The sequence below is a fragment of the Camelus dromedarius genome, chromosome 17 (assembly GCF_036321535.1).
Source record: "Camelus dromedarius isolate mCamDro1 chromosome 17, mCamDro1.pat, whole genome shotgun sequence".
NCBI lineage: Eukaryota > Metazoa > Chordata > Mammalia > Artiodactyla > Camelidae > Camelus > Camelus dromedarius.
Window position 1 is genome coordinate 29,448,262 of NC_087452.1, and position 26,640 is coordinate 29,474,901.

The window sequence follows — 26,640 nt, forward strand, 5'->3', positions numbered from 1 at the left end:
ATTTGGGTTGGAACTCTGAAGCTTTGATTTGGCTACTTTAACCAGTTAGATTCAATTGAAAGGAGTCATTTTCAATATCCCCCAAAGGTAGTGAATTAATAGTAATGGGGCTTTCCTAAGGAGATCTAATTAGTCAAGTTCATTAAGAAAATAAACTAATTATCTTTGGTGAATGGATTGGTCCCTGACAACATGATGCAAAAAAACTTTCATTTTTGATAAAACAGCAGAAGTAGCTGCCGTGTGTGTGTGTGTGTGTGTGTGTGTGTGTGTGTGTGTGTAGGATATTTTCATTTGAGCCATCTTTTAAACTGTTTGCAAGGAGACATCCCACAAAACAGGCAGGTAATGTTGAGGGGCAACTAGATTCAGGCTGGCAGGAGGGCAACTTTTCCTAAAAGGTACAACTTACATCACCTGCAGCAGCTGTTTTTTAGTACTGACGAGACTAGTTATCAGCTCAATATTCTTGCCTAAGGTGGTTGAAACCATCTCAGTGCATGTGGAATCAGAGCACGCACAGAACTTTCTTCCTGAAGTCTCCTGGTTGGAAGTATTGGTCGCTAGCAGTATAAACTGGTTTTGGCTAATTGAAACCTTGAGGCTACCGGGGACTCGCAGAGAGAGGAATGAGAAGCTATAAAGGTGCGCAGGCAGCAAGGGCTGGTGGGAGGGCCAGGAAGATGAGAGTGGGAAGGAAAGCAAAGCCACAGCTAGGACAGCCTGGTCCAACAGCGTTGCTAGTCTGGGGCCTGACTTCTTGCCCTGGATTTCTGAGACCAAAGTTCAGGGTCCCAGGAGACAGCCCTGACCTGTCGAAGCTGGATCTGTGAATGGTGGGTCTAGCTCTGGCACTTTGACTTCCACAGAGGAAGGTGGTACCAAAAACTGCACTTCCTCCAAGGTACCACAATGGGACCATGGAAAGAAGTTACTTCCTGGTAGGGTATTAGGATAAAAACAGACGGTGAGCAAGCAAGCAGAGAGAGACAGAAAGAGACGTGTTTTGTACAATCTTTTCTGTTAGAAAAGCTCATAGGTAGATGCTATCTTGACTCAACACCTCTCATTTTTACCAGGATAGATTCCAAATTCCAAGTTTCATAATTCATTTGTCATTCAGTGGTTTTCTATTCTACCTTCCTGAAAGTGGTAGTTGGGATTAGGGTGTTGGAAGGAGAGATCGGAGGACACAGACAGGAATGGTTCGGTCGTATTAAACCCTCAAAAGGTAATACATTTCATGCTAACATAGTAGTAGTGTTTTCACACTTAATTCACTATTTTTTTTCATGGCTCTCTGGTTCATAGACACAAATAAAATCACTATTCATTCACTTATTTTATTTTCTATGAAAGATTTATTGAACACTGACTTTATAAGAGGCAATCCTCCAATGTTCTTGAAAAGGGAATCCATGAGCTCGCCTAAACAGGACTTCAGATCTCCAATCAGTATAATAAAAGGCAGAGTGAAAGAAATGGCAAAAGAAGTAAAAGGAAGGAGCGATCATGTCATGCCAAGATGGAGACAAGCAAGGAAGGATGCCCAGAGGAGGTAGCATTTGAGCTAGGCTTTGAAGGATAAACACAACTTTAAAGTTCAGGAGTAAAGACATAATACGGATGCTACAGCTATGGAGATGTAAGTATGTCCACACGTGCAGGTCCACGTATGTGCATTCAGAGAGGGTGACAGTCAAAACTTAAACTGGTACAACAAGGCACCCTGGGCACTATCAGGTCAGCACACCAACGTGTAATGACTAAACACCAGGCTTGCCTGTGAGAACATCAGTGGAATCCTTCTTGTTCTTGCTCAACTTAGGCAAATGGAACCGTGCCCACCCAGATCACCTCTGGGTATCATTTCCTTCAACTGGGTTATGCCTAGAGTGGGCATGAGCTGGGAAAAGGGAATCTGGTGTTTCCTTTTTCTGTTCTGGTTCCCTACTGTATCTCCTAGCACAAGCATCTGCCTATTTAAAAATCTACATTGTTTGAACAGAATGGCCCTTAAATTCAAGCCAATTACTGGTGAGGTGCTCCACTGAAAGAACAGACATTTCTTTCCTTTCCAGTGGACAGACTGGCTGCATTTCCCTCACTGACAGAGGAACGTCTATTGCATACTTCACAGTTTCAAGGTTGTACAGGGAAAGGTGAACTCTTGGCGAGTTTTGCCTTACTGACTTTAGAACTAAGCCCCTCAACGTAAGCTTTACTGCACACAGTCAGATACAGGCACGTGGGCAGAGTAACAATAGGTGGTGAGTATGTACACAGGAAGTCTCCAACTTGTACCCTGCAGGGGACGGTAGCCATTGGTTGTGAGCCATTCTGGACACTCTGGCTGCAACTGAGTGGAATCATGTAGCATTTCCCTTTTGTCTCCTCATCCCTTACCCTCTAGGACCACCTCGACACCTCCACCCAGACCCTCCTCCTTATGTGACCCCACAACACCTTGCCATGTTGATGGTGGAAGAAGAGGAGATGTTGACCTTCTATGGTTTTCCTTCAGGACTGAGTCCACAACAGCCTCTGACTCTCCTCACCTCCACACCTTACAACTGTCCCATCGATTGAACGGGCTACTCCTAATTTTCTTGACTGCATATTGACATCAGTAAACGAAATTAAAATATGGGTCAAGACCCCTAATATAGGTATGTTTGTTTGTTTGTAAGTGTGTGCTTTTCTTTTCTCACTGCTAAGTGGAGTCAAATGGTCAGAGCTTGGACTCAGAGCTGGGATTTGAGTCCTGGTTCCAAACTTTAGTGGCTATGATCATAAGCAAACTGAAAAAAAAAAACAAAAAACCCTCTGTGTCCCAGGTTCCTCAATGATGAAAAGTGCAGAAGTATAACACCTACCTAATAGGATTGTTGTGAGGATTAAATAAATCAGCATGTGCGAAGTGCCTGGTACAAAGCCAAATGCTAATTGTTAGCTCTTGTTGTTATATTGGTGGGGTTCATTGCCAATGACTGGGAAATGGGGGAGTCATTTGCACCAGAGGTTCAGGACACATGTTTCTGGTATTGCTGTGACAGGGAGAAATTCACCCCAAAGGAGCCACAGTGAATTTTCTCACGGAGACCTTGTGTTGCATGGAGGTGAAGTGCTAGCACTCTCCACACACTAAGTTTTGTGGAGATATGACTAGGACCCCAAACAACTCTGACTGTTCTTCCCGGAAGAATGTATTCACACTCTGCCCAGTCAGCCTACTAAGCAAGACATAGTGTAACCTAGACTCTGATCCTCCCTGGGAAGGTGGTTCTGGAGACCCAGAACCAGGTGGAGGAAGTGAAGTAAGACCTTCCGGATGAGTAGGCAGTGGTCAGATCTGGGTTCTCAGACCCACCCAGAGACCCTGGCTTGTGGGCATGACCTGGGCACAGGCATAAGACCCTCTGAGAACTGTTATTTGGATCAAGTGAGAAGCTGTAAATAAAAGTGACAGGCACAGAGCTGGGTGTGGCAACCTGCCTCCATAACCCTATACAGGGCCTGGGGGTGGGCATTAGACAGTCTGTGGATTCACTGACATTGTAAGCAACTTATTTATGTGCTAGGGTTTTGTATGTCAAAAATGGTTCAGATCCATTGTTATAAAAACTGAAAATTTAAGGTAGGGCTGTCTTTCAAGGCATGCTTTTTAAACCATAGAATGGACTCTTTTTGTTTGTTTGTTTTTAAATAAATAGCCTAGGAATATTTTCACCAAGCAGTGGAATTTTAATCAAAAGTTTTAGCTAAAAAGTAAGACAAGAAAAAAAGTACACATTTTGGAAATTAAATAGAGCATCACCCTAATATTGTTTAGGCAGTTGTACACCACTCCTCAGTCTGGGTGCAAGATAATGTGTTTTTCTGGCATAGAAAAAAAATGTGTCAGTTTCTATCTTGCAATTTCTTCTGGAATTCAGCTTTAAAAGACAAGCATTTATCTTGTTGAACTATTAACACCATTTATCTCCAATTTATAAAATGTCTTCCTTTATCTCCCTCCCTTCAACAGTCATAGTTATCACCCCCACGGACACATACGTATCACAAGCTGAACTGCTAAATACAGTTATACAAAAATCTCTGGGAGTTTTAGGGTATTTTATCTGAACGCTTTCCCCATTGCTTGCTGAGCATGTCTTACTATCTGGTTATTATATTTAGTGGTCGTCTAAAATGATAGATCACTGGAATTGTAGTAATTGCCTACACAAGAAAAAATCAGAAATCATTAGGAGGTTTTAAATTTCACTTGTAGCCGTGTAATGGAGTGAAGTCATACAAAAACAGGGACTAATTGTATGTCCTTTGCCCCTCAGTGTGAACACAGCTCTGGTTTCCAAATAGAAAATTCTTGCTTCAGAAATCAGTCAATGGTTTGATAAATATTTGATTCAGAAGCTCAGCTTGAACCTCAAAGGGATTGAGTGTACTGAATAATTTTGATTTATCCAAATACGCCTCCCAGTCATCCCAGGGACAAGCAGCGTCCCTGGCAGGGGAGGCTGACCACCAGGCTTTCCAAGTGCAGCTCTCGTTTCCCTTTGTGAAAAATCTGGCTTGCCTGTGTTTGCCACATTAGTATTCCCCTCCTGAAATGCAAATTCACACTCTTATTTCAAATCCAGGTGAATACTCAGCACATCGATCGCCTGTTTCAAGGCCAGGCATAGAGTAGCGACCTATCAAGTGATGACATTTTTTAGATGTATTGGGTCCTGAAAAGGTGTTTGAAACAAGAATCAAATTAAAAAATGAGTGGTTACATATGTGTAACTGACTCTGTTGCAAGCCATTAAAATGGAATGTGTTGAGGACGCCATTTACCTCAGTTCCACAGACCCTTTCTCTGCGAGCTTGAATGGAGGCCGGGCCCTTTTCTTGGCTGTTCGGGTAGGGTATTGCCTGTTCTGTTTGAATTGGGGGCGGACTCACCTTGGGATCCCAGTCCGGGGTTCCCATTTGCGAGAAACATGATCGCAGAGGTAATTATTTGACTGCTGAAATACTGCTTTTCAAACATAAGCCCTCCCCCTTACCTCTTTTTTCACAAGGTCTGTATCTATTTTATCTAAACCAGCAGTGGTCATAACAGCCATCTCTCTTCTAAGGGAGAAATGAGCTATCAGTTTCTCTCAGGCTTGAGCATTCTCCCACCTGTCCTCAATTTAATGCACAAATGAAAGCACATAAATCTTTGTGACATTTTGGCATAAAGCACCTACTTCAGATGACTCCTTTAGGAAACTCTGAACCCAGGTGTTTGGTTTTTGCATAAACTTTGCAAAATGAGAATTGTAACACGCCGTGTGTACACACACACATACACGTGCACCTCCCCCAGAAGGTGGTTGCATGTGAAATGTGGAAAGCCGAAGGGATGTGGGTGGGGGCAGGAGAATAACATGTGTGCAAACTTAATATATCTTTTCCTCACCTTAAGTTGGACCCAGACAGTTAAATTATAATTACAGCCCCATCTGGAGGGGGAGAAAGTACAGTACTCGAGTGCTCCAAACCTTTCAGCCATGGGTACTTTGTCAGGTAAAATAAACACACGTCCCGTTTTCAGCCCGGGGTCAAACTCAACAAAAGCCATGAAAGATGGGACACTCATCAGGAACCAGATTGTGAAAGTCGGGATGACAGAAACAACAGGAAGAAGGAATAAAATGGTTGGTTACTTCTCTCAAGCCAGATGGCTCAACAAGGCTGCTTAAGGCTTACCTTAAAGGGATATAAATCCTCAGCAAAACTCATGGTGGATTGGTGCTGCTGCCAAATGTGGTGCGTAGAATGGGAAGGAGTCCTTCCCTGGCCAGAGAGATTGGTCCCCAAAAGGGCAATGACCCAGACAGGGCCATGGCCACTCTTGGAGTGTTTTAATTGGATCACCTCTCTGGTCACAAAGTGATGAGGCTGTAAAACTAGAAACCCTTAATGACTGTGTTCCCTGACCTACGAAAGCAGCTCATCTTGTTGTCTCAGAGAATGAAGGTGATGCAAAGAGGAGAGAGACAGAGACGGCTCGGGATGTATTTCACTCCCCGGTTCCCCTTGTTCTCGAAGCCAATTCAGGCTACCCTTTCCATGGTTTGGTCCCTTAGACCAGTAAGTTCTGTTCTCTCTTTTTGCCTAATCTAGTTCTGAGTTTCTGTCACTTGCTATCAAGAGGGCTCAGTCTGATACAACAATCATGGAATGAAATTCATAAAAGGATGACTTTTGTTTGATCTAATGGTATCACTGCTGATAATAACAGTTGATAATATTTATTGAGTACTTACTATGTGCCCAGCCCTATCCTAAGAAAGTTCTGTGTATGTATATATTCTTTCATTTAATCCTCACAACCTCATGAGATCAGAGCAATTATTGTCCCTATTTCATAGATAAGGAAATGGAGGCACAGAAATGTAAAGAGACTTGTCCAAGATCTCACAGCTAAACCCAGGCAGGCCCCGGAGCCCAGTCTTTTAATGACCCTTTATTCTTCCCATATATAAATCATGATGGTGAACAGAACCATTACTCTCACCAACTTGTGATTCTGGTAAGTGCTCTTGAGTGAGAAAGAAGTGAAATTAAAGCCAACGTGTCCAGAGTTTATGCCTAAGTCTATAAACAGTTTTAACCATGCCATAGCCAAAACAGAGCGACAATTACTGATCTCCTATAATAGATTTCAAATTATTGTAGCCTTTTATTTCCCCATAATTTTCCCTTTGTTTCCTTGAAAAATTGTCTTATTGGAATGTGTTGTGTAAGTCAGCATAATATGGCATATGTAGAGCAAGAAGAACAAGAATGAATGAATGAAACTGGTAACCCTTGGATCCTCAGTGGTTCTCTCAGGGGTCCTCAGGCTTGAGGGGGCATCAAAGCCATCTGGAGAGCTTGGGAAAGCCCAGTGCTCTGTTTCTGATTCGGTTTCTGATTTGATGGGTCCGAATGAGTGAACTCACGTTTCTAACAGACTCACAGCTGATGCTCATGTTTCTGGTCTGGGTGCCCCACTTTGAGAACCACTGCAGCCGACTGGTTTATAAGCACCTATGGAGCATCCAGTCAACTCAAAAATAAATCAGCCCAATTTGATGATTTAGGTACATCACTGATAGATTAGCCTGACTAGTCTGTTTTCCAGAATCAAATCAAGGTGAGCATATTTTAGGGGCACTGAGATTAGTAAAATGGCACACAATAATATTCTAAAACTTTAACAAGCAAGAAAATAGTCAACTACTATCTTTTTATTTAACAGTTTATCATATAAAAATAACTTAAAGTGATGTATTACTATTCGTTATCTAAAAAAATTACAGCTCTTCGTCAATATGATTTGTTGCCAAGTGGTTATGAAAGCCTTTAATGTATGAGGATGTCCCACTATGTGTTTGCTTTCACCTGCAACTAATCACAAGAACACAGTGGGGCCGATCTCCCTGTTAGCATGGTTTTGTTAGCAGATATTTGTCATGCAAATGAGTTTTGGTGAGCTGGGCTGATGTCATTTTACTCTCTTAATTTTAATTATTATCTTTAAATTGATCAGAAGATGGGTTTGATCCAAAGAAATTACGATTAATTTTGTCCTAGGGTCACAATATATTCTTTGGTGGTATCTGGTAAACTACAGGCACCTAGTTTTCATAGGCAAATTTCCAGTTTAAAAAACAGAAATGTTTCTTAGAGCCATCAAATGTACTTACAAGTCAGTCTAACTGAATAAAATGGATGTGAAGCCAAGAAATATCTTTAAATTTTTTTCTTTTTTAAAGATATAATTATTATTATTTTTTGCTTATGAGAGAGATTAGCCTGTAGTTTGCTTTTCTTGTAATGGTTTTGTTGTCAGTTTTGGTGTCAGGGTTATGCCGACCTCATAAAATGAGTTTTAAAATGTTCCCTTTCTTTAAACTCTGAAACTGTTTATGTAAAATTGCTGTTGTTTGTTCTTAAATGTTTAGAAGACTTCACCTATGAAGCCATTGAGATTGGAGTTTTCTCTGTGGGAAGGTTTTTCATTAAATATTTCATTTTTTTAAACAGATTTCTTATTTCTTCTTGCGTCAGTTTTAATAAGTTGTGTTTTACAAGGGGTCTATCCATTTTATCTAAATTGTTTAATTTACTGGCATAAAGATATTCAACATAACCCACTGTTATTCTTTTAATGACTATGTAATCTACGGTGAAATGACCTGTTAAAATCATGATATTGGTAATTTGTGTTCTCACTCTTCTTTTTCTCTTGATCAGTTTTGCTAAGGGTTTGCCAATATTCATCTTTTCAAAGAATCAACTTTGGGCTTTGTTACCATTCCCCATTGTATATCTGCTGTCTATTTCTTTGCTTGTTGTGCTAATCTGTATCATTTCCTTTTTTTTACTTTCCATGAGTTTAATTTGCTAATCTGTTCATAGTTTATTGAGTGGAAATTTAAATAATTTTCCCCACTCTTTGTTCTCTTCTAATATATGCATTTAAAGCTACAAATTTGCCTCTAAACACTGCTTGAGTTGCATCCCACACATTTTGATATTTCGTATCTCATTTTTATTCTGTTCAAAATATTTTCTATTTTCCATTTTAATTACTTCTTCAACTCATAGGTTATGCAGAAGTGGGTTGCTTAATTTCCAAGCATTTGGAGATTTTCTAGTTATTTTCCTATTATTGATTAGCATTTTGAGTCCACTGAGTTGAAAAACACACTCCTTTAAAATTTGTTGAGATTTGCTTTTTGCTCCAGCATCTAGTCTATCTTGGTAAATGTTCCACATAGACTTTTAAAAAAATCTGTATTCAGTAATTATAGAATATAGAATTCTACAGTATATTCGATTAGTTAAGTTACTAAGAAATTACTTCTTTAAAGAAAAAAGTGAAATACTTTCCAAAGTTTAAGGGGTAAAAGAACCACATTTACTAACTACTTACCGCTGGAATTTTGACATTTAACCCCTTAGCAACACATTATGAATATCTGTCTCACTTCCACCTGACTACTCATCACCTCTAGTTGGATGTGTAAGGAGTGTTTTAAATTAATATGCCCCAAAAGGGACTCCTGATTTTCCCTCCAAATCTGCTCCTTTTCCCACCCCTTCATCTCAATAAATGCACCCCAGTGCTCTTGCTGAAAATATTCAAAGTTGTCACCAATTTCTCTATTTTCCTCATTCCCACATATTCTCCACCTGGAGGTTCTGTTTCTTCAACTTTAAAATATGTCCTAGTCTGACTGCTTCTCACATCCCTTCTAATATTGCTCTGGTCTAAGACCCTGCCGTTTCTTTCATGAGAGCTATTATGGTAACTTCCTAAGGGATCTCTCTGGTGAGAGAGAGATCTTCTTCTTTTTCTCCTCTCCCTTCTCTATCTCTAGACCCTACCATCTCCTACAACAGGACACACAGGTCTTGTTTCTCTCATCACAATTAGAGTTATTTTTAAAAAGAAAATCAGATTAAACCACTTCCTTATTAACAAACAAACAAAATTCAAAGGCTTTCTCTCACAGTTAGAATATATTGTGAAATCCTTACTATGGTCTATGAGGCCCTTGGTGATCTGGCCCTGCCTCCCTCTTGAATCCCATTTCCCAACACTCTCCCCTCTGCCCACTGCTCCAGCCACAATGGCCCTCTCACTATGCTTTGAAAATGTCTAGTCCATCTTGCCTCAGGGCCTCAGAACTTGCTGATCCCTCTGCCTAGAATGCTCTTCTTCCATATCTTTACACAACCCACTCTTTCATCTTGACTCACATGTCACCTCCTCTGAGAGGTGGTCATGACCACTTCTTTAATACCCCATCCTACCTTCACTATGCTATCATTTGTTCTCCACTTCTTGCATTTTAATATCTATTCTCATCAATGTCAGGACAGGTTAGGCTGAGAATCATCAGCCTAACCTATCCTGCTGGTGTTCAACAAAGGTGGACCTAAGAAACACGTAAGATGCTACAGTGGTGGTCTTCCTCCAATACAGAGGATGAAATAATATTGCTGAATAGACTTTTCTTAACTGCTGTGTCATGCAGTCCCCTCTCCCAGAATTTCCTTTTAAAATCTGTGGTGCTGCCTAGCTCACTAACAGATTAAATAGTAGCAAAGGCATTTGCTGGAAGAACTCTGAAATGACCAGGCACATGCATTCTGAACACCTCCTATTTCTGAAGATGCTTGTTCAGGTCCTGGGAAGGCAGCCACAAATAAGATCAAGTCCCTGCCCTTATAGAGATGGTTTCAATCTTATTTGAGAGAAAGACGGTTTAAAAAGGAAAGTGCAATATTTAGGGTTGAGCTGTTAAATCACATATCCATATCACAGCGATAGTTTTAGCAAGAAAAATTGTTCCTAGCACATGTGCTGGAAAAAACGGTATCAGTGTTTCCTGGGGTTCTCCAGAGAGAACATAACTTCCAGATGTTCTTTCCCTGGGCATGTTGGGGCGCATTCGTGTTAGAAAAGGAGGTCCCCTCAGCCCTGGGTTCTTGTCTGATCCTGGTGGTTGGGATACACGATGTCTACCCCACTACGGATATTTAGGCTACAAATTCTACCAACCCGCTGTTGCATATATTTGTTTATTCAGCCTGTAATAAATAGCTTCATATACAGAGATTTCGTGTGAACACAAACAGTCCCCGCCTTTAGAAGACTCTCCAGCAAAGCTCTGGGAGTGCGTGTGTGTTTCGGGGTAATCATCTCCAGGCAACCCTGGTCATAGAAGTTGTCATTGCTGTTATCTTCCTGTGAAATTCTTCATCCTTTTGAATGCTCATAAATGGGCATTTTCATGCAGAGTACATCATTTTGAACTGGATTTCAATAACTCCTCCAGTGGCTGCCTGCCAGCCTGACAAGGTCCGTCCCTTATGAAACTAGTCCTCATGAGTGTGTTTGGAAGCACACTGGCTTTGGTTTTAGCGGCAGACGAGGCTGAGTCCAGAAAATATTTTGTGATATTTATTTTTATAGTATGAATGAGCAAAACATTCAAGAAAGTGCTGATGGCTCTCTAATTCTCAAACTCCAGCTTAGAAAATAGAAATATGAATTCTCTATTCTACCTCCCAACCCCTCCCCGTTCTCCTTTTTTTTTTTTTTTCCAGTGGGGGCTGATCTTGCTGGCTTTGGCAAAAGCAAGGATGTGTTGAAAAGCTGTAAATTACAGTTAATGTGATATGATTCTGTTTATCCTTCTCCAACACTGTTGAACCTACCAATTTTTTCCCTTCTTGGCTTCCCATGAATTAAGGCAAGCAGAGAATAGCCAGTTGGAAGACTGGACCATTTTCTTTTTCAGTCAGAGTAAAAGACAGGCACAGCTGATGAATGCTGGCCCTAGAGAAAAGGTTTTATGCTTTGACAAGACATTCAGAAAAAGCCCAAGACACTGCCCTACTTACTTCTGAAGAAAAAGGATTATGTTCTGGGATGTAAGGAATAGAAAGCATGATTCGATTTCCTAAAGGAGAGTCACACCAACAGTGTTCAAATGGGAAATGTTAAGAATTTCATGAGGACGAACTGAATATTAAAGAGCAGCTGTCATCTTTCAGTTTCTCATTCAGAAGTGGAAGGATCACCTCAAGCAGAGCCACTGAGAGGGCCTTATTGTGTTATCCGTGACTCACTCAAGAGCGCTGCATCTTCACAGGCAAGCCTCTCGGATGCCAGTGACTCAGGCACTCTGGCTGTCACGGTGCAAAATGACCAGTGTGACTAAGTTGTTCACTGGATTTGTTGGGAAAATGTGGCATTGGTCAGATTTTTATTAGAAGTAAAAAAATTTACAGGGATTTGTTTTCATGTAAGTTGAGGTTTTAAGAAGTGGCTGTATTAGGGCTGTGGAGTTATTTTGGGAGGAGTTAAAAAAGTCCACATATGAGGTTGGGACTAATAATCATAAATAATGAGAAAAAAAGATCCAAAGTGATCATTTTCTGATCTGGTTTGCTCTCAATATTGCCCAATCCAGTTTAGGTTTGGTTAGATGAACAAGAGTGCATAGTAATGGCTTTAAAGAACAGCAGAGAATAATTTAAGGAAAAATTGATTCCATCCCCCAGTTAATAATTGCCTTTAAAAATTGTGTAAACAGTGGTTATGAAAGCGTGATATGAATTTAAGGAAAGAGGCTGATGATGAGCACTTCAAGGTTTTCTAAAACAGAGACAGATGATGTCTCGTGTGTGTAGAGAGAAACGACCCCTGGACAAACTCCCCTCCACCCTACATGCAACTTTTCAGTGACGGACCTGATAACTCAAATTCCTTACATTTGTCTAGCACATTGCATTTCTGTATATATTTCTTTAACAGTCGCAGAACTTAAACGATTTGCCAGATACTATTCTAAGCACTTTGCAAATATCAATCCAGCTGAACCCACATGACTAGCTCATGAGTTAGACGCTCGTATTTTCTCCTTCTCACATGGGGAAGTAGAAGCATCTGGAGGTGAGATAATTTCATTTATTTATTTCAATTTACATTAACTCACCACACACTTATAGAGCTCTTACTCAGCACAGATGCTGTCCCAGAAGCTGGAGGCACAAGAGGACTGTGACTTATTCCTCAATTTCAAGGTGTTTTGGGAATGGAAGAGAAGACAGACATCTAAATAAGAACCCGCCACAGGAAATGATAAGCAGAGTGCTAGAACTACATTCAAAAAGCCCTCCCTCACACGGCGTTATCTCATCTCGCCCTGACACCAATCCTATGGCATATTCATTTCAACTAGTACCCACTGAGTGTCAGCCCCACTGTTATGAGATTAGATTTGGGGAGACTGACATTCATTGAAAATATCACAAAATATAAATGAAATGGCACAAATATGGTAAATGATATTTAAAAAACTGGAGGAGTGCAGTGGGGGGATTTGACGTCATCAAGGAAGTCAGGAGATGCTTCTCTGAGGATGCAGCCACATGAAGGGTGAAGAGGAATTAAGCAGGTGAGACAGGGAAAGTATTCCAGCAAAAAGGAGCAGGATGGTGCGTGGAGAGTTAGATGAATTCATTGAAAGCAAGTCAGGAGAATGCAGTGTGAGATGATCAAGGAGAGGCCAGACACAGAAAGTCCTTACAAGCCACGTGGGGAGGAAGGCCGTCCTCACCACGGCACAGAGAAGCCGCTAAAGTTTGTAGCACACGGTGGGTCATGCTGCTTACTGGCATCTCTTAAAAACTGATCCTAGAATACCCCACAAATCATATACAGAAGAATATTTGTTCCAGTGATGCTTAGGATAGAAAGCAATTAACAACTGTACCAATTATCTATTGCTATATATCAAATTACTGCAAATGTAGCAGTTAAAACAACACACATTTATTATTTCTGTGGTTCTGAACTAAGGCATGGCTTAACTAGGTCCCCTGTTTCAGGGTCTCTCACAAGCTGCAATTAAGATGTTGGCCAGGACTGGAGACTCAACCGAGACTCCAGTGGGGAAGCATCTACTTCCAAACTCACATGGTTGTTGTTAGGATTCCATTACTTGCGGGCTGTTGGCAAAAGGCTGCCCTTAGTTCCTTGCCACGTGGGTCTCTGGAGCATGAATACTGGACATCATTGGGGACCATCTTAGAGTCAGCCAGCCATGATGACCCAAATGTCTATCAAGAAGGACAAGTTTAATAATTTACGGTAGCACCACACCGTGGGAAATACCTCAGTAGTTAATAAAGAATGATGTCGGTATGTGTGTGCACAGACTTGGAGCCATTTCCCAAACTTATTGTTAAGTGAATAAAGCAAACACAGCTATTCTGTAAGCAAATGTAACACCATTTGTGTTGAAACAGAATATTTTTCCAAAACAAAACATGTCTATAAGCATACATATTCACATATACGTTCAAATGCAAAGGAAAAAGCTTGGGAACGTGCACATCCAATGCATTGATGGTGGTTACCAGTGGAAAGCGATGGGGGTTCAGGGTGGAGGTAGGCAATAATGAGCAACTGTCTCATTGTATTCATCATGCTTTTTTTTTTTTTTTTTTTACAGTGGGAATACATGTGTGTATTGTATATTTGTTTCTAAAATAGGACTTGAACTGGGAAACCGGGGCTATGTCCAATAGAGTCAGCTTTTGAAAAGTGTAGCATGCTATCCATAAATGTGTCCCAACAGTGCCTTTTCATTGTCCACATTTTAAAGTTTTGCCTGGTTTTCCATCCCAGCTTTTTCTCAGATGTTTGCAACTATGCTTGGCACAAGGAGGCTAATAAGGACTCTGTTGTCCCACACCCAGGAGCGGCTCTGGAAATACACGAGTGGGGCTGCGAGGAGCTGGCAGCTGGATCCTATCGAACGCTCTTTCTTTCTCAGTCACAAAGGAAGAACCACAGTAGCCACCCAGAGTGGAGCCTGGTGCTGCAGGGCGCTTCTGGGAGGCCACAGGAAGGGATGTGGGACAAACAGTCCCTTTTGTGGTGTGTCTTTTTGTAAGTTCCATGACCCACTTTATAATCAAAAAATGAGCCCAGGCTCCCATGGTTGGAAGTGCAGTTCAAGAGCCACTGCTTGCTAGTGACCTTGGACCAGCTGCCTCATCCTTCTGTACCCCGGTGGCCTCATCTATAAAATGGTGATGGTGATCACACTGCTCTCATAGGCCTCCTGTGGGGATTAAATGAGCCGATGCATCTGAGGCACTCAGCCTAGTGCACAGAACATATTAGGCATTCCAGGAGGTTAGCAGCTACTGCTGTTGTTGATGTTGTTTATTGTTATCAACAAAAGTTGGCATGTACTAAGCCCTTACCAGTTTCCTGATCCTGGCTCTGTGATAAGAGCTTTACATGCACGATCTCATTGAATTTGCTCAACCTTCCAGAGTGGAAGCAACTCTTAAATCTTCTCATTTTATGGACTGGAACTCTGAGGCTCAGAGACTCTAAGTTAGCTCTCCAATTTCACAGACTGGGAAGCAGGAGTACCGAGATTTGGACTCAGGTTTGTGAGTCTCTGAAGCTTCCACTCTTAACAACAATAGTCAATTGCTTCCTGGGTCTTAACACCACAGAATTCTGCTCTCAGGCTGTGAGGAAAGCCCCACTAAGCTTCAGAGGACTTGGAAATGGACCAGAACACCCGGGAGAGGACTCGATGGGAATCTCTGCTGTAAAGACACTACAAAAACGGGTGAAGAAACAGTCATTGTGGGAAACTGTCCACAACTTCCTCAGAAACCAACCAACCAAGAAGATCAGAAAATAAATAGGTGGAGATAAACTGGATGTGACATACACTTCACATACTTGATATGCATGTATATAAAATCTTTGTACTCAACAGAGGACACTCATTCTTATCACACACATGGAATATTTTCAAATATTAACCAAGATTTCCCTTTCATCTATTGATGGGCCTAGAGGCACTGCCACAAAACTGCAAGACTTCCAGAAGAACTGTTAAGAATGAGCTTTCTAGAAAGCCCGTTGCCCTCATTCCAGATGAGCTTCTGGATAGATGTCCACAAACACATGCCTCACTCCATTTGAATGAATAATGGAAATACTGTCTTCATTTCACCTTTGAGGCAACAAAGGGTCAGACAATAATCTACCAAAGGGGCACCATTTGCAAATCATGGAGCCAAGAAGGAGACTACAAGGTGCTTGCTTCCTTGCTCTCAGGCACAGCAGCATCTTCCTTCCAAAGTGCTCTCACTGTTCCAGATACCCTTCTTTCCCTCCAATTTATTTTCTGAATTAAAGCTTCAGACTAAGGGTGCAAATTCCAAAGTCAAAAAGATAGACAATGACAAGTGCTGGCCAGGATACAGAGAAGTTGAAACCTTTTTACATTGCTGGTGGGACTGTAAAATGGTGCAGCCATTTTGGAAAACGGTTTGGCAGTTCCTACAAGTGTTAAACATAGAGTTAACAGATGACCCAGAAATTCCACTCCTGTATCTGCCCAAGAGAAGTGGGAATATATGAACGACCATGCTAAAACTCATACATGAGTATTCACAGCGGCATTATTCATACAACCCAAATGTCCAACAACTGATGAATGGATAAACAAAAGGAGGTATATCCATACAACAGATAAAAAGGAGTGAAGTACTGATAGATGCTACAGAGTGGGTGGATTTGAAAATATTCCAAGTAAAGGAATCCAATCACAAAAGGCTGCATATTGTACAATTATATGCATATTAAGTGTCCAGAATAGGCAAATCCATAGAGACTGAAAGTTGATTAGTGGTTGCCAGGAGTTTGGGGATGGGTGGGATGGGCGTGACTACTAATGTGTACAGTGTAGGGCATTTCTTTGTGGGATAATGGAAATCTTCTAAAATTAGATTATGATGATGGTTGGACAACTGTTAATAGACTAAAAACTACTGAATTATTCATTTAAAAAGAGTGAATCTTATGGTTTGTGAATTACATTTCAATCAAACTGTTAAAAAAAAAAAAAAAAAGAATGCAAGCCTAACTTGCCAAGATGCCCTGATTTTGAAAACTAAATGAACCAACACCTGAAATTTACAGCTTCTTGTGTGAAAGTATGCAGAACTGGGGGAGATGACTTCCAGTAGGGAAACAGGTCAAAACTAGAGAATAAGGAATTTGAGCCTTAAAGGTTGAGAGCCTTCATATGTGCCTTAAAGAATGAAATAGATTGGGGCATATGTAGGAAGGATATTATTCTAGATTAAAGGAATGGCGTGAGCCAAGCTCTAGAGTTGAAAAGGCAGAAGCGGAAAACACTGACCAATATTGTTTGAACTAAACAAAGAAAACATACTGTTTTTTTAAACCATACTTACAAATACTCACAGATAAAAAAAGCTTTTGGATAACTGTTGTAGTGGAAGTGAAAAGGAAAAATACAAAATACTTCACTGAGGTTCACTTTATAACATATGTTGGTAAGCGACGTTTATTTTTGCAAGCTAAAGGTATCAATCATGGCTCCCATTAAGAAATTCAATGTGCATCTGGAGTTGTTAGTAACTCTTTTTAATACATTAACTGAAAATGTAATCCTAGCACACCCATTTTCAATAATCATCGGGTCTCTCCTTTTGGTTGGATGGCTGGTACAGGTTGGTCACAAGTCAGCCAGGCTCAGACAGATAAAATGACAGGTAGCATCTCTGATCACAGACATTTGTCCTGTCAGAGGAGAACCTTCACATGTCAGGTAGGTGGATCAATGACTGTCTTAGAGCCTTCAGTGGTGACGGTTCATTCTAAGCCCAGGGCAGACAAGAAGCCCTTCTATAGATATGCTAAACAGCTCTCCAGATCCTCTCCCCTCTGCGGACATGTCTTAGCAAGCCTAATGTCTTACATATTTTCTGCCTTTGGCTCCTTGCTCAAAAACTGTATGGTCCTCTATGTTGATCCTCTAACGGCAGTGATGAAGAAGACTATCTCAAGTTCTCATTAAATTTCTACCCTAACATAAGACAGGAATAAAGATCACTCAGTAAGCATGAGTCCTGCTCCTTCAGAGACTGAATCTAGAGAGAGAACACAGATCTAGCCACTAGTTAGAAAGAAACCGGAAGGTAACTGGAGAGACTGTGAACGATAATAAGCCTCTAACCTGCAATCCGTGAGGTCTTGTGGGTGCTCCAGGCAGAGGGGCATGTGCGTGTTCCAGGAGCACAGATGAAGGTGGAGCAGGAGCAGCGGGGTGAGTAGTGGGCTTCTCACAGTCAGTCTGCGTGGGCCCAGAGGTTTGGGTTCTTCTTACCAGCAGACAGAGTAGTGACATCAGCTAGTCTGGAGACAGGCAGCAGGCAGGTGTTGCAGAAAAGTGGCCTGGTGGAGAATTTGGGAACAGGGAGTAAGATGTGATATCTAGCAGGGCTAGAAGACCCACCAGGCAGCCTACAGTCTGCTGAGGGCACCAGCAGAGAAGTCCCCTTCCCTCCATAAAAGAAACAGAAGCAGATAGAGGTCCATTTTTATATACTTATCCAGAATATTGACATCAGGAAATGGTATTTAAATTTTAGCATGATCTAGGTTTGGGGACAATGAGTTTGTTTTGTATGCTACACGTGCGTGTGTGTGGGTATGCGGGCATCTGTGACCATGGGTGGAAGGAGAGCATGAGTGAGTTATGTGTGTGAGCTGGGATGTGTGGGTGTGTGCGCACATGTGTGAGTGGATGGATGTGGATATGAAGGTGTATATGGCCATGTGCGTGTGTGCATGTGTGTGCGTACCGGGTCAACAGAACACCATATCCTTTTTATTGCTTAGGGTTTCTAAGAGTCACAATCTGGCTGGAGATTCTGCTGCTGGTGCAGCATCTTGACCAATGTCACAAATGCCTCTACCACCACAAACGGTGATAAATTACACTAACAGGGGCCTACCCAAGCCCAGGGTTTCCCACACATCATCTCAGAACTTCCTCACAGCCACCAGGTGACCTGGGCTGTAAGGACCCAATTCACAGGTAAAGAACATGAGATCCCTGGTCCCAGACAGTTGTTGGGCTGGAATTCACTCCCAGCAATGCCAGACATCAAAGCCCTGCTCCATCCAGGGCACTGGGGCAAGATGACAAGAGAGCTTACTGAGTCCTCTGATGGGGAGAAGTGAAGAAGACCCTCAGTGGAGAAGGCTGGAAAAGGGCGTATTGGATTGGGAAACTTGTGCTAAAGCAATTTTGTTTTACATATTCCACACTTGAGTTCCATAGCTGGGCCAGTAGGTTTGAGAGTTCCTTCTTTCCAGGTAGCCAAACTGCCCAGAGTACCTGATAGAGAAACAGGAAGCAGGGAAGCAAATCCTGCTCAGCCTCTCAAATGAGAGAAATATGGCTCTTCCTGACTCACACAGACAGGTTCCTAGGGCTATCTGGGGATGGGGCCTCCAGGCAGGCTGATCTGAAATGCTTCCAAACGGATATCATGCTTCAAAGAGTCGGTCCCTGCGGGACAGGAGCTGAACCCGAGTGTGGGAAGGGGACGAGAGCGCTGGAATTCAGGCTGTCCTCCCATCCCCCAGGCCCTCGAGGGTTTGTTTAACTCCTCAGGGGTGCTGTGTGCCTTCCTTGTTGAGGTGGTTTGTGGCTTAGTGAAGCGATATTTATAGAGTGCTCTGTGATTCTTGGGCGAACACTCGTTTTATAAATGAATGATCAAATTTATTAGCAATGAGTAAGTAACCCGTCTACATTTATTTTGTTGATAATACAAATTTACAAGGTTTTAATTGCCAGTTTTAAAACCCCAAAAACCCATATATAAATACATCGGTAATAAAATATCTTCTCACTGTGCCCTTGACTTCTGTAGTTACATTAGGGCTTATGAGGAGGGTCTGAAGGAGGTTTCAGATGTAATCACAAAACTTGCCTAAAAGCATTCAGGGCCAGAAACAGTCTAATTCAAACCTGGCTGGTGGCAATTTCATGAGTTTTGATCAAAATGTTCCTCTTGATAATAATTATTAATAATTTTTAAATAATGCTTTTAATGTTAATAATCATCTTTTATTTCTACTATTATCTCTGTGACCTTGCTACTCTGAGTGTGGTCCCCAGACAGCAGCGTCCATATCACCTTGTAGCTTGTTAGAAATGCAGGCTCTCAGGCCTTATCCCAGACTTACAGATTCTGAACTTGCGTCAGACTCGAGGCAATCTGTATGTGCATCCAAGTTTGCTGTCTGCTACATCCTGAGGTAGTTATAGCCTCTCCCATTTCACAGTCAAAGAAACTGAGCCTCAGAGGAGTTCAGTATACTGCCCATAGTCCCAAGGTCAAGCTGGATTTGAATCTGGTCTGTTGCAGTCAAAGCTCTCAGCCATGAGCCAGATGCTGCAGGTGTGCAGAATCCGCACAAGCGTCCAGAAGCGTGGACTTGCTAGAGCAGTGATGACAGTTCTGGGCCCCCAAAGTAGTGACTTCACTGGGCTCTGGTCCATGGGTTGTATTCTCAGCTGTTTGTACCTTCATCCTTTAGATCTGGTGTGGGGGAAGCTTATGATGTCCAGTCTCTGTGCAATGCAACTCTGAGAGACCAAGGGACATCTTGAGGTTGGGACCAAGGGTGGTCTCACATAACATTTTCCTTCAATGCTAGAAATGATGGTTGACTTATTGCTTAAGAAAAAATAACCTATTTTAGAACTATGATTAGAATCCCAGAAAGTCAGAGAATGGCTAAGGCCAAAGTGGAGTGGTATATTCATTAATAGCAATTTAACAAATACACATGGCTCCCCGTATCCACAGATTCAGGACCCATGGATGCAGAGGGCCGACTGTGGGACTTCAGCATCCATGGACTTGGGTATCCAGGGCAGGTCCTGGAACCAATCTCCCATGGATACAAGGAATGACTGTATTTAATGAGTGTTTACTATGCATCAGATGCCATCTGGAATGCTACAGATAGAGTGAGGCACAAAGAAGAAAGTTTAACAAGTAAGAAGATTTGAGCGATTCCTGTGTCTCTCCACCAGACCCAAAAGGAGGTCAAATAATGTCTCTACCTTAAATCTTGAACTGATGGATGCAAATGTCAATTAGAGCAGGATTCATGCAAATTATCCAAAGTATCTGAGCTGTCTCACTATTTCCCTCTGTTATGGTGGCCATAACTCAATTGGCTGTCACCCTGAATGCATCTATTCCACCTAAGTCAAGAGGTCTCCATTTGTTGGGCTGAGTACCTCTGATGTCAAGCTCAGATTCTAAGCATGAAGAGAAAGAAAAGATATTAGGGTACATGGAGCCTGGCCTATTGGGCATCTCCCCTCCAAGGTACTCTTCTGACATTGCATTCAGCAACCCCTGGACTCAGTTTGCCTACCTGTCAAGTAGGTAGGTAAATATCCTCTTTATTGTTGCAAAAAGGTGTGTGACTTGGGTGACCAGAAAATTTACGTTTTAGGAAGTAAATTGGCCTGTATTCCCACACAGACCTCTCCTTTCTGAAACCTCTGGTGGAACATTTTTAAAACCGCCACCTCCTTCTGCACTTTACTGAAATCATTCAGAGTACCTTCTGAGACCAGGGCCTTCTAAATTTATGACCTGTCATCTGGAACTTTCCCCTAAGGGCAGAGTTCCTCAGCAAGGAACACCCTTCTTTGAATGCCATTTTCAAAGAGTTGCATGGGGGTGGGAGGAAGAAACTCACTCTCCCAATGGAACCACAAACAATGGGATTTACAGGGGCCAAACCTCATCCAAAGCTCTGAAAATTTCCCCTGGAGGTTGTCCGAGGAGAGGGGCAGACAGACAAAGACCCTTCACAATTGCCCTTTGTTTCTAATTTTACTAGAAATTATTTTAGGATTATTGAATAAATAGGCATTCAGGGATATAGTTTCATCTTTCTGGGTGTCCCCTGATTAGATTCCTGGAGCCTAAACCAAACCCAGGCCACCCAAAAAACAAAACTTGGATGCCTGGGTCACTTCCTGGCCCTGTCCTTTCACATATTTAAAACAGCCACTAATCTCAGCTGTTGGATTTGAAAATGGGCAAGCCCAGTGGGATCCCTGCCCTCAGGGTATTTTGGATAAGACAATGGATGGCAACTATCAAGCTCAGACCATGAGGATGGACAGAACCCCGTGGTTCAAACACGGCTATCTGGCCTACCCTTGTGTATGGGGGTTCATTCTGCATATATGTGGATTTCCTGGAAAAGGGAATTATTAGGTCAAAGTAAATGCAACAGGTGAAATGTAAGTATATGGTTTAGAATTTCTCACCACAAAGGAAGAAAGGATATTTGGGTTTTTTTTGTCTTTTTTTCTCTAGCACTGACAAGACATTGTCCTTAATCCTAGTAGAGCTTACAAAACATTAGGTAAGAGAAGGGGCATAAAAACAAAAAACAACTTAACATTGTAAAATTCTAGGTAATTGCTAGAATTGACCGTGGTACTGTTTTCATGGATGTTTCCTTTTTTTAACTGAAAGTTGCAACTTCCATGTGTGTACAATTCCTAATGAGTCCCAAGTCTTCAGAGAAAGCGTAAGCTCAGAGAAACAGGCACAGCAGCTTGACAGAGAAGAAGGTGGGTAAGTGAATGATCCAGGAAGAGCTCTCTGAGCAGGTAGCAGTTTGGCTGTGACCTGAAGAATCAGGTCTTAGTCATGAGGGTCATGGGCAACAGACTTAGAGGCAGACAACAAAACGTGTGTGAAGGCCTTAAGTGAGGCCGAGAGCTGGATGTTTCCAAGAACTGAAAGAAAGTCAATGAAGTGGCAATGTATTGTAGGGGTGGAGAGGAGAATGAGCAGGGCTGATGTTGCAAAGGAAGGGAAGGACTAGATCACACCGTTTATGTGGCCCGTTACTGAGCCATTGACATGACCTGTTTTAACAGGCAACAGAGCTTAGGGGGCATTTCCAAAGCTGCTGAAATAGTTGAGACCAAAGATGTCCCAGGTCCATAATGATGAACCTAAAGAGAAGCAATTCTAGGCATTAGAGTCTATAGGATTTGTTGGTTGGTTAGATATTGGTGGTTTTTCAAGGATGTCACCAGGGTTTTAGTTTGCAGTCTTGAGTAGATGTGTGGATCAACTTACTAAGGTTAACTAAGATTGCAGGAGGACCTGGTTTTGAGGGAAAGGCCAAATAATATCAAAGGGACCATCATCTTGGAGGCATGGCTCTGTAGAAATGCAGAAAAGCTGCCCTGGCCAAGATGTTACTGTTGCTCTGCTTTGGGTCATCAGAAAAATTCCACCATGAGTGATTATTGATGCCTGCCATGACCCCCAGGTGGGGCAGTTACGGCACATTTGTTGAGTATTTGCCATTGCTGTCTTATCAGATATAGGTCAATGTCCAGCTCACAAGGCTAGGCCTACTGGCAGATCTGTGTTGGAGCCCTTCTCTTGCCAGGTGCCATCTAGACACTGTCAGGGCACATTGAATGACTAGTTGACAAGAACCAATTACAATGTTTTCCTTCAGGTTTTAAAGCAAGTGTCATTTATGGACCAAAAGAAGCATTTTGTTTCTTTAGAATAGTGAATGTGCACTATTCTTAGATGGTACACAGATGTCCACAGGTGGGAAGACTAAGGTTTACTCTAGAGTCTGGAATTTTGTATACGTGGCAGCTTCCAGTTGAATGGGATAGCCATGAAAATTGAAATAATGAGATAAATATTGTAACCACAAGTCTTTTTTCACCAATTTAATACATGACTGAGAAAAAAAAGAGAGTCTTGATTTTTACACTGTGAAGGTCTTAGCTGTGGACTACTAAGATTAATACTCTTTTTAAGGGTACAGGATCTCAATTCCAGGGCTCATTTCAAATAACATTGGGTCCAAGGCCAAGTGCTTTGTGTCACTGGCCGGTCAAACCAAACTGAGAATACCTATTACAAAAAGATCTTTATTGCATTGTATTTCTTTAAAGCAGCAACCCTTTTTGGCAGCTGGAGCTGCCTTTTCTGCATCCAGTTAGTGGCTATACGGAGGCTCAGGTTTCTGGCAGTCAATCAGAACACAGGTGGAGCTGGCCTTGGACCCCAATAGCCTCCTGGCCTAGGCTCAATGGGGACTTAGTGGACCTCCACGGGATTTGTTGGGAAAAAAAAAATCACATTTCGTGTGAGAAGAAATAAATCCAGAATCAAGGACGAGAGAGGTAGCTTACAACAGTCTCTTATCTCTGTACTGGTTTCTACATTTCAGAAAATAAATACAATATTCTATTTGGTTCCCCCCGCAAGAAATACTATGAGTTATATCCTGTTATCCTCATCTTACTGATTTGGAGACCTAGGCTCACAAAGAGAAAGTGGCTTGACCAAAGCCATGGACTAAAAAATGGGACTTAAATTCAGTCTGACTTCAAGTCCAACCTTCAAGGGAAAGCTTTAAGGGAAGTTGAGAGGAACTAAAATGTATTGCATTTTACCTTGTGTCAGGCACAGTGCAGTCCTACATAGAGAGACAAATTAAATACTGTTTACAACTTTTTCAGAGCCCATGCTACGTAAGGCATGATGTTTAAGACAAACAAATAAATAAATATAAACCAATGTCACAGGGATTGAAATGGATGGTGGAATTTACATATGGCCTCTATCACAGTGACTGAAAAATGTGAGAATGATTTAGAGCAGGGGTCAGCAAACTACAGCCCATGGGCCAAAGCTGGCCCACTGCCTGTTTTTATAAATCACGGTATTGGAACACAGCCACACCCACTGGTCTGTAGCGTCTACAGCTGCTCTTGTGTTTCAACATCAGGACTAAGTAGTTGCAAAAGAGACCTAAGTGGCCTAAAATGTTTGCTATCTGGTCCTTTACAGAAAAAAAAAATAATTGCTGACCCTTGATTTAGAAAACTTTTCTCATCTTGACCTGAATCATGGACTCTTTCTTTAAAGCCCTTTTTAAATGGGATCTGGAGTGAAGGGTAGATTACAAACTGGCTAAACATATAAGTTTAGTATTGGAAGTACTTGGATAAAATCTCTAGGATGTCCTCTGGACGTGAAGTGGGGGGTGTCTGGGACACGGCAGATGCATCTGCGGACAGCATAAGAGAGGACTTATCTACAAGGTGTCTACTGGTATCACCTGCCATGGAGGGAACAGTGGAGCAAAGAAGTTGTTATGGACTGAGTGTGTCCCCTTTAAAATTCATGGGTTGAAATCCCAATCCTCCACGTGATGGTGTTTGGAGGTGGGGTCTTTGGGAGGTGATTAGGTCACAAGAGTGGAGCCTACATGAATGGGATCAGTGTCCATATAAAAGAGACCCCAGAGAGCTCCTTCACCCCCTCTGCTGTGTGAGGACACAAGAATATGGCCGCTGATGAGCCAGGAAGTGGGCTCTCACCAGACACTAAATCTGCCACACCTTGACCTTGGACTTCCCAGCCTCCAGAACTGTGAGGAAAAGATATTCGTGGTTTAATCCACGTGGCCTATGGTATCCTGGTAAAGTAGCCCTAACAGACTAAGACAGGGGTGTGTAATTTAGGGCTGGTTAACAGTATGGAAACCACCTTCATGTATAGGTCCTTACCTCTCCTTCTCGTGCCACAGGCCAGAATGGCGGAAGCACTGTCTCCCCACAGTCAAGCAAGGACCCAGGCGCCTTTATCATGTGGCTCTACCATCTTCCAGGGCCTCAGAGACCTCCACTGGGCCCTACGCATGCAACCAACAGGAAGGAGAGGAGGAAACCTGGGAGACAGACTAGGAGACTTTAGGGGCCATTTTTGGAAGTGACACACATCCTTCTGCCCACATTCTGTGAGGAATTCTTCATTCCAAATTGAGAAATGCAGTTTAGAAGCAGCCAAAGATGAAGGAAACAGGGATATTGTGAAGAACTAACCAGATTCTGCCTAATGATTTATGGGGATCAGATAAAGTGTTTGAGATTTACTAGCGTCTCCTTCCTTCCTTCCTTCCTTCCTTCCTTCCTTCCTTCCTTCCTTCCTTCCTTCCTTCCTTCCTTCCTTCCTTCCTTCCTTCCTTCCTTCTTCTCTCCCTCTGTCCCTCCCTCCCTCCCTTTCTTATTTGTTTATAGTCTTACATGTATAACCCAGGCCTTCATCATGATGACTACAAAAGAAATGTTAAGAACTAGTCCTTGTCCTATGATCCGTGTTTCTCACTCCAATCAAATTGACAGAGGAAAAAATTAGGAATAAATAAATGCAGGAATCCTATCTCCACCACAGCAACCGTGATGGAACCAAGAGCTTGGAGACCCAGCTTGAAAGCAGAATGGATTGGAAACATTTGGCTTCTACATGTGTGAGTTTAAAGTGGTATTTAATTAAAAAGTTGCAAGCTCATGAAACAAAGGGTTTTGTTTGGCTCCCCCTTGTATAATCCCAGTTTCTAGGAAACAATAACTTGTGATTTATGGATTCCCTTTTCACAGAAGTATGGAAGTTATATGTAGCTCGTGTTCAAATGAGAAAAAAAAATTCCCTGATGGCAACTCATTATCTGTCTGGCTAACAAAGGACAAAGGACAAATCCTGGAACATCTTTCTTTGCCATTTCATATTTATGACACATCCTGTTGGTAAAACATTATTGTCAAGGCAGGCTCTGGAGTTTATTATTTTTTCTCTTCTCATTCTTCATGACTGCATCATTTTTTAAAAATGCCAGGCCAGATGGAAGCTTTCTGCCTTTTGGGTCAGGGGTGGAAAAGAGACTGTGTGAAACTGGGTGATGAATCCTGTGGGATGTGACCCATTTGCAAGAGGAAGGGGCTTGTGTCACAAGGGCTTCATTTGACCTTATTGGAGTTTATTCTGAGGAGCATTCTGGTTGGGAGGAGAGATTGTTGTAGAGCTGCTCTGAGAGTCATTTTACCCCTTTTGTAGACATTTAACCATCTGAAATTATTTTTACAGATGTTGGTCAGTGTGTGGATGATCCTGTGGACTCAGAGAGGGCAGGAGCCTTTGATGGCTTGGCTTACCTACTGCTATCTCCTCAGTGCCCAAACCAGGGCTTGGCACACCATATGCCCTCTGCAATATGACAAGGGAGGGAGGGAGAAGGAATGAATGAGTGAATGAGTGCATCGGCGTAGGGAATAGATGACAGATACCTCTTATCTCCCCACACCACTGTATCTA

At 42.1% G+C, this 26,640-nt stretch overlaps 1 long non-coding RNA gene across 1 annotated transcript in view; it reads right to left on the reverse strand.

The window, feature by feature from the left end:
* Window positions 1-26,640, reverse strand: part of LOC105089782 (uncharacterized) — a 286,658-nt gene that overhangs the window by 124,263 nt on the left and 135,755 nt on the right. Inside the window, exon 7 of the long non-coding RNA XR_010384838.1 lies at window positions 17,625-17,842. This is a non-coding gene — a long non-coding RNA (uncharacterized LOC105089782). The remainder of the gene's footprint in view (window positions 1-17,624; window positions 17,843-26,640) is intronic.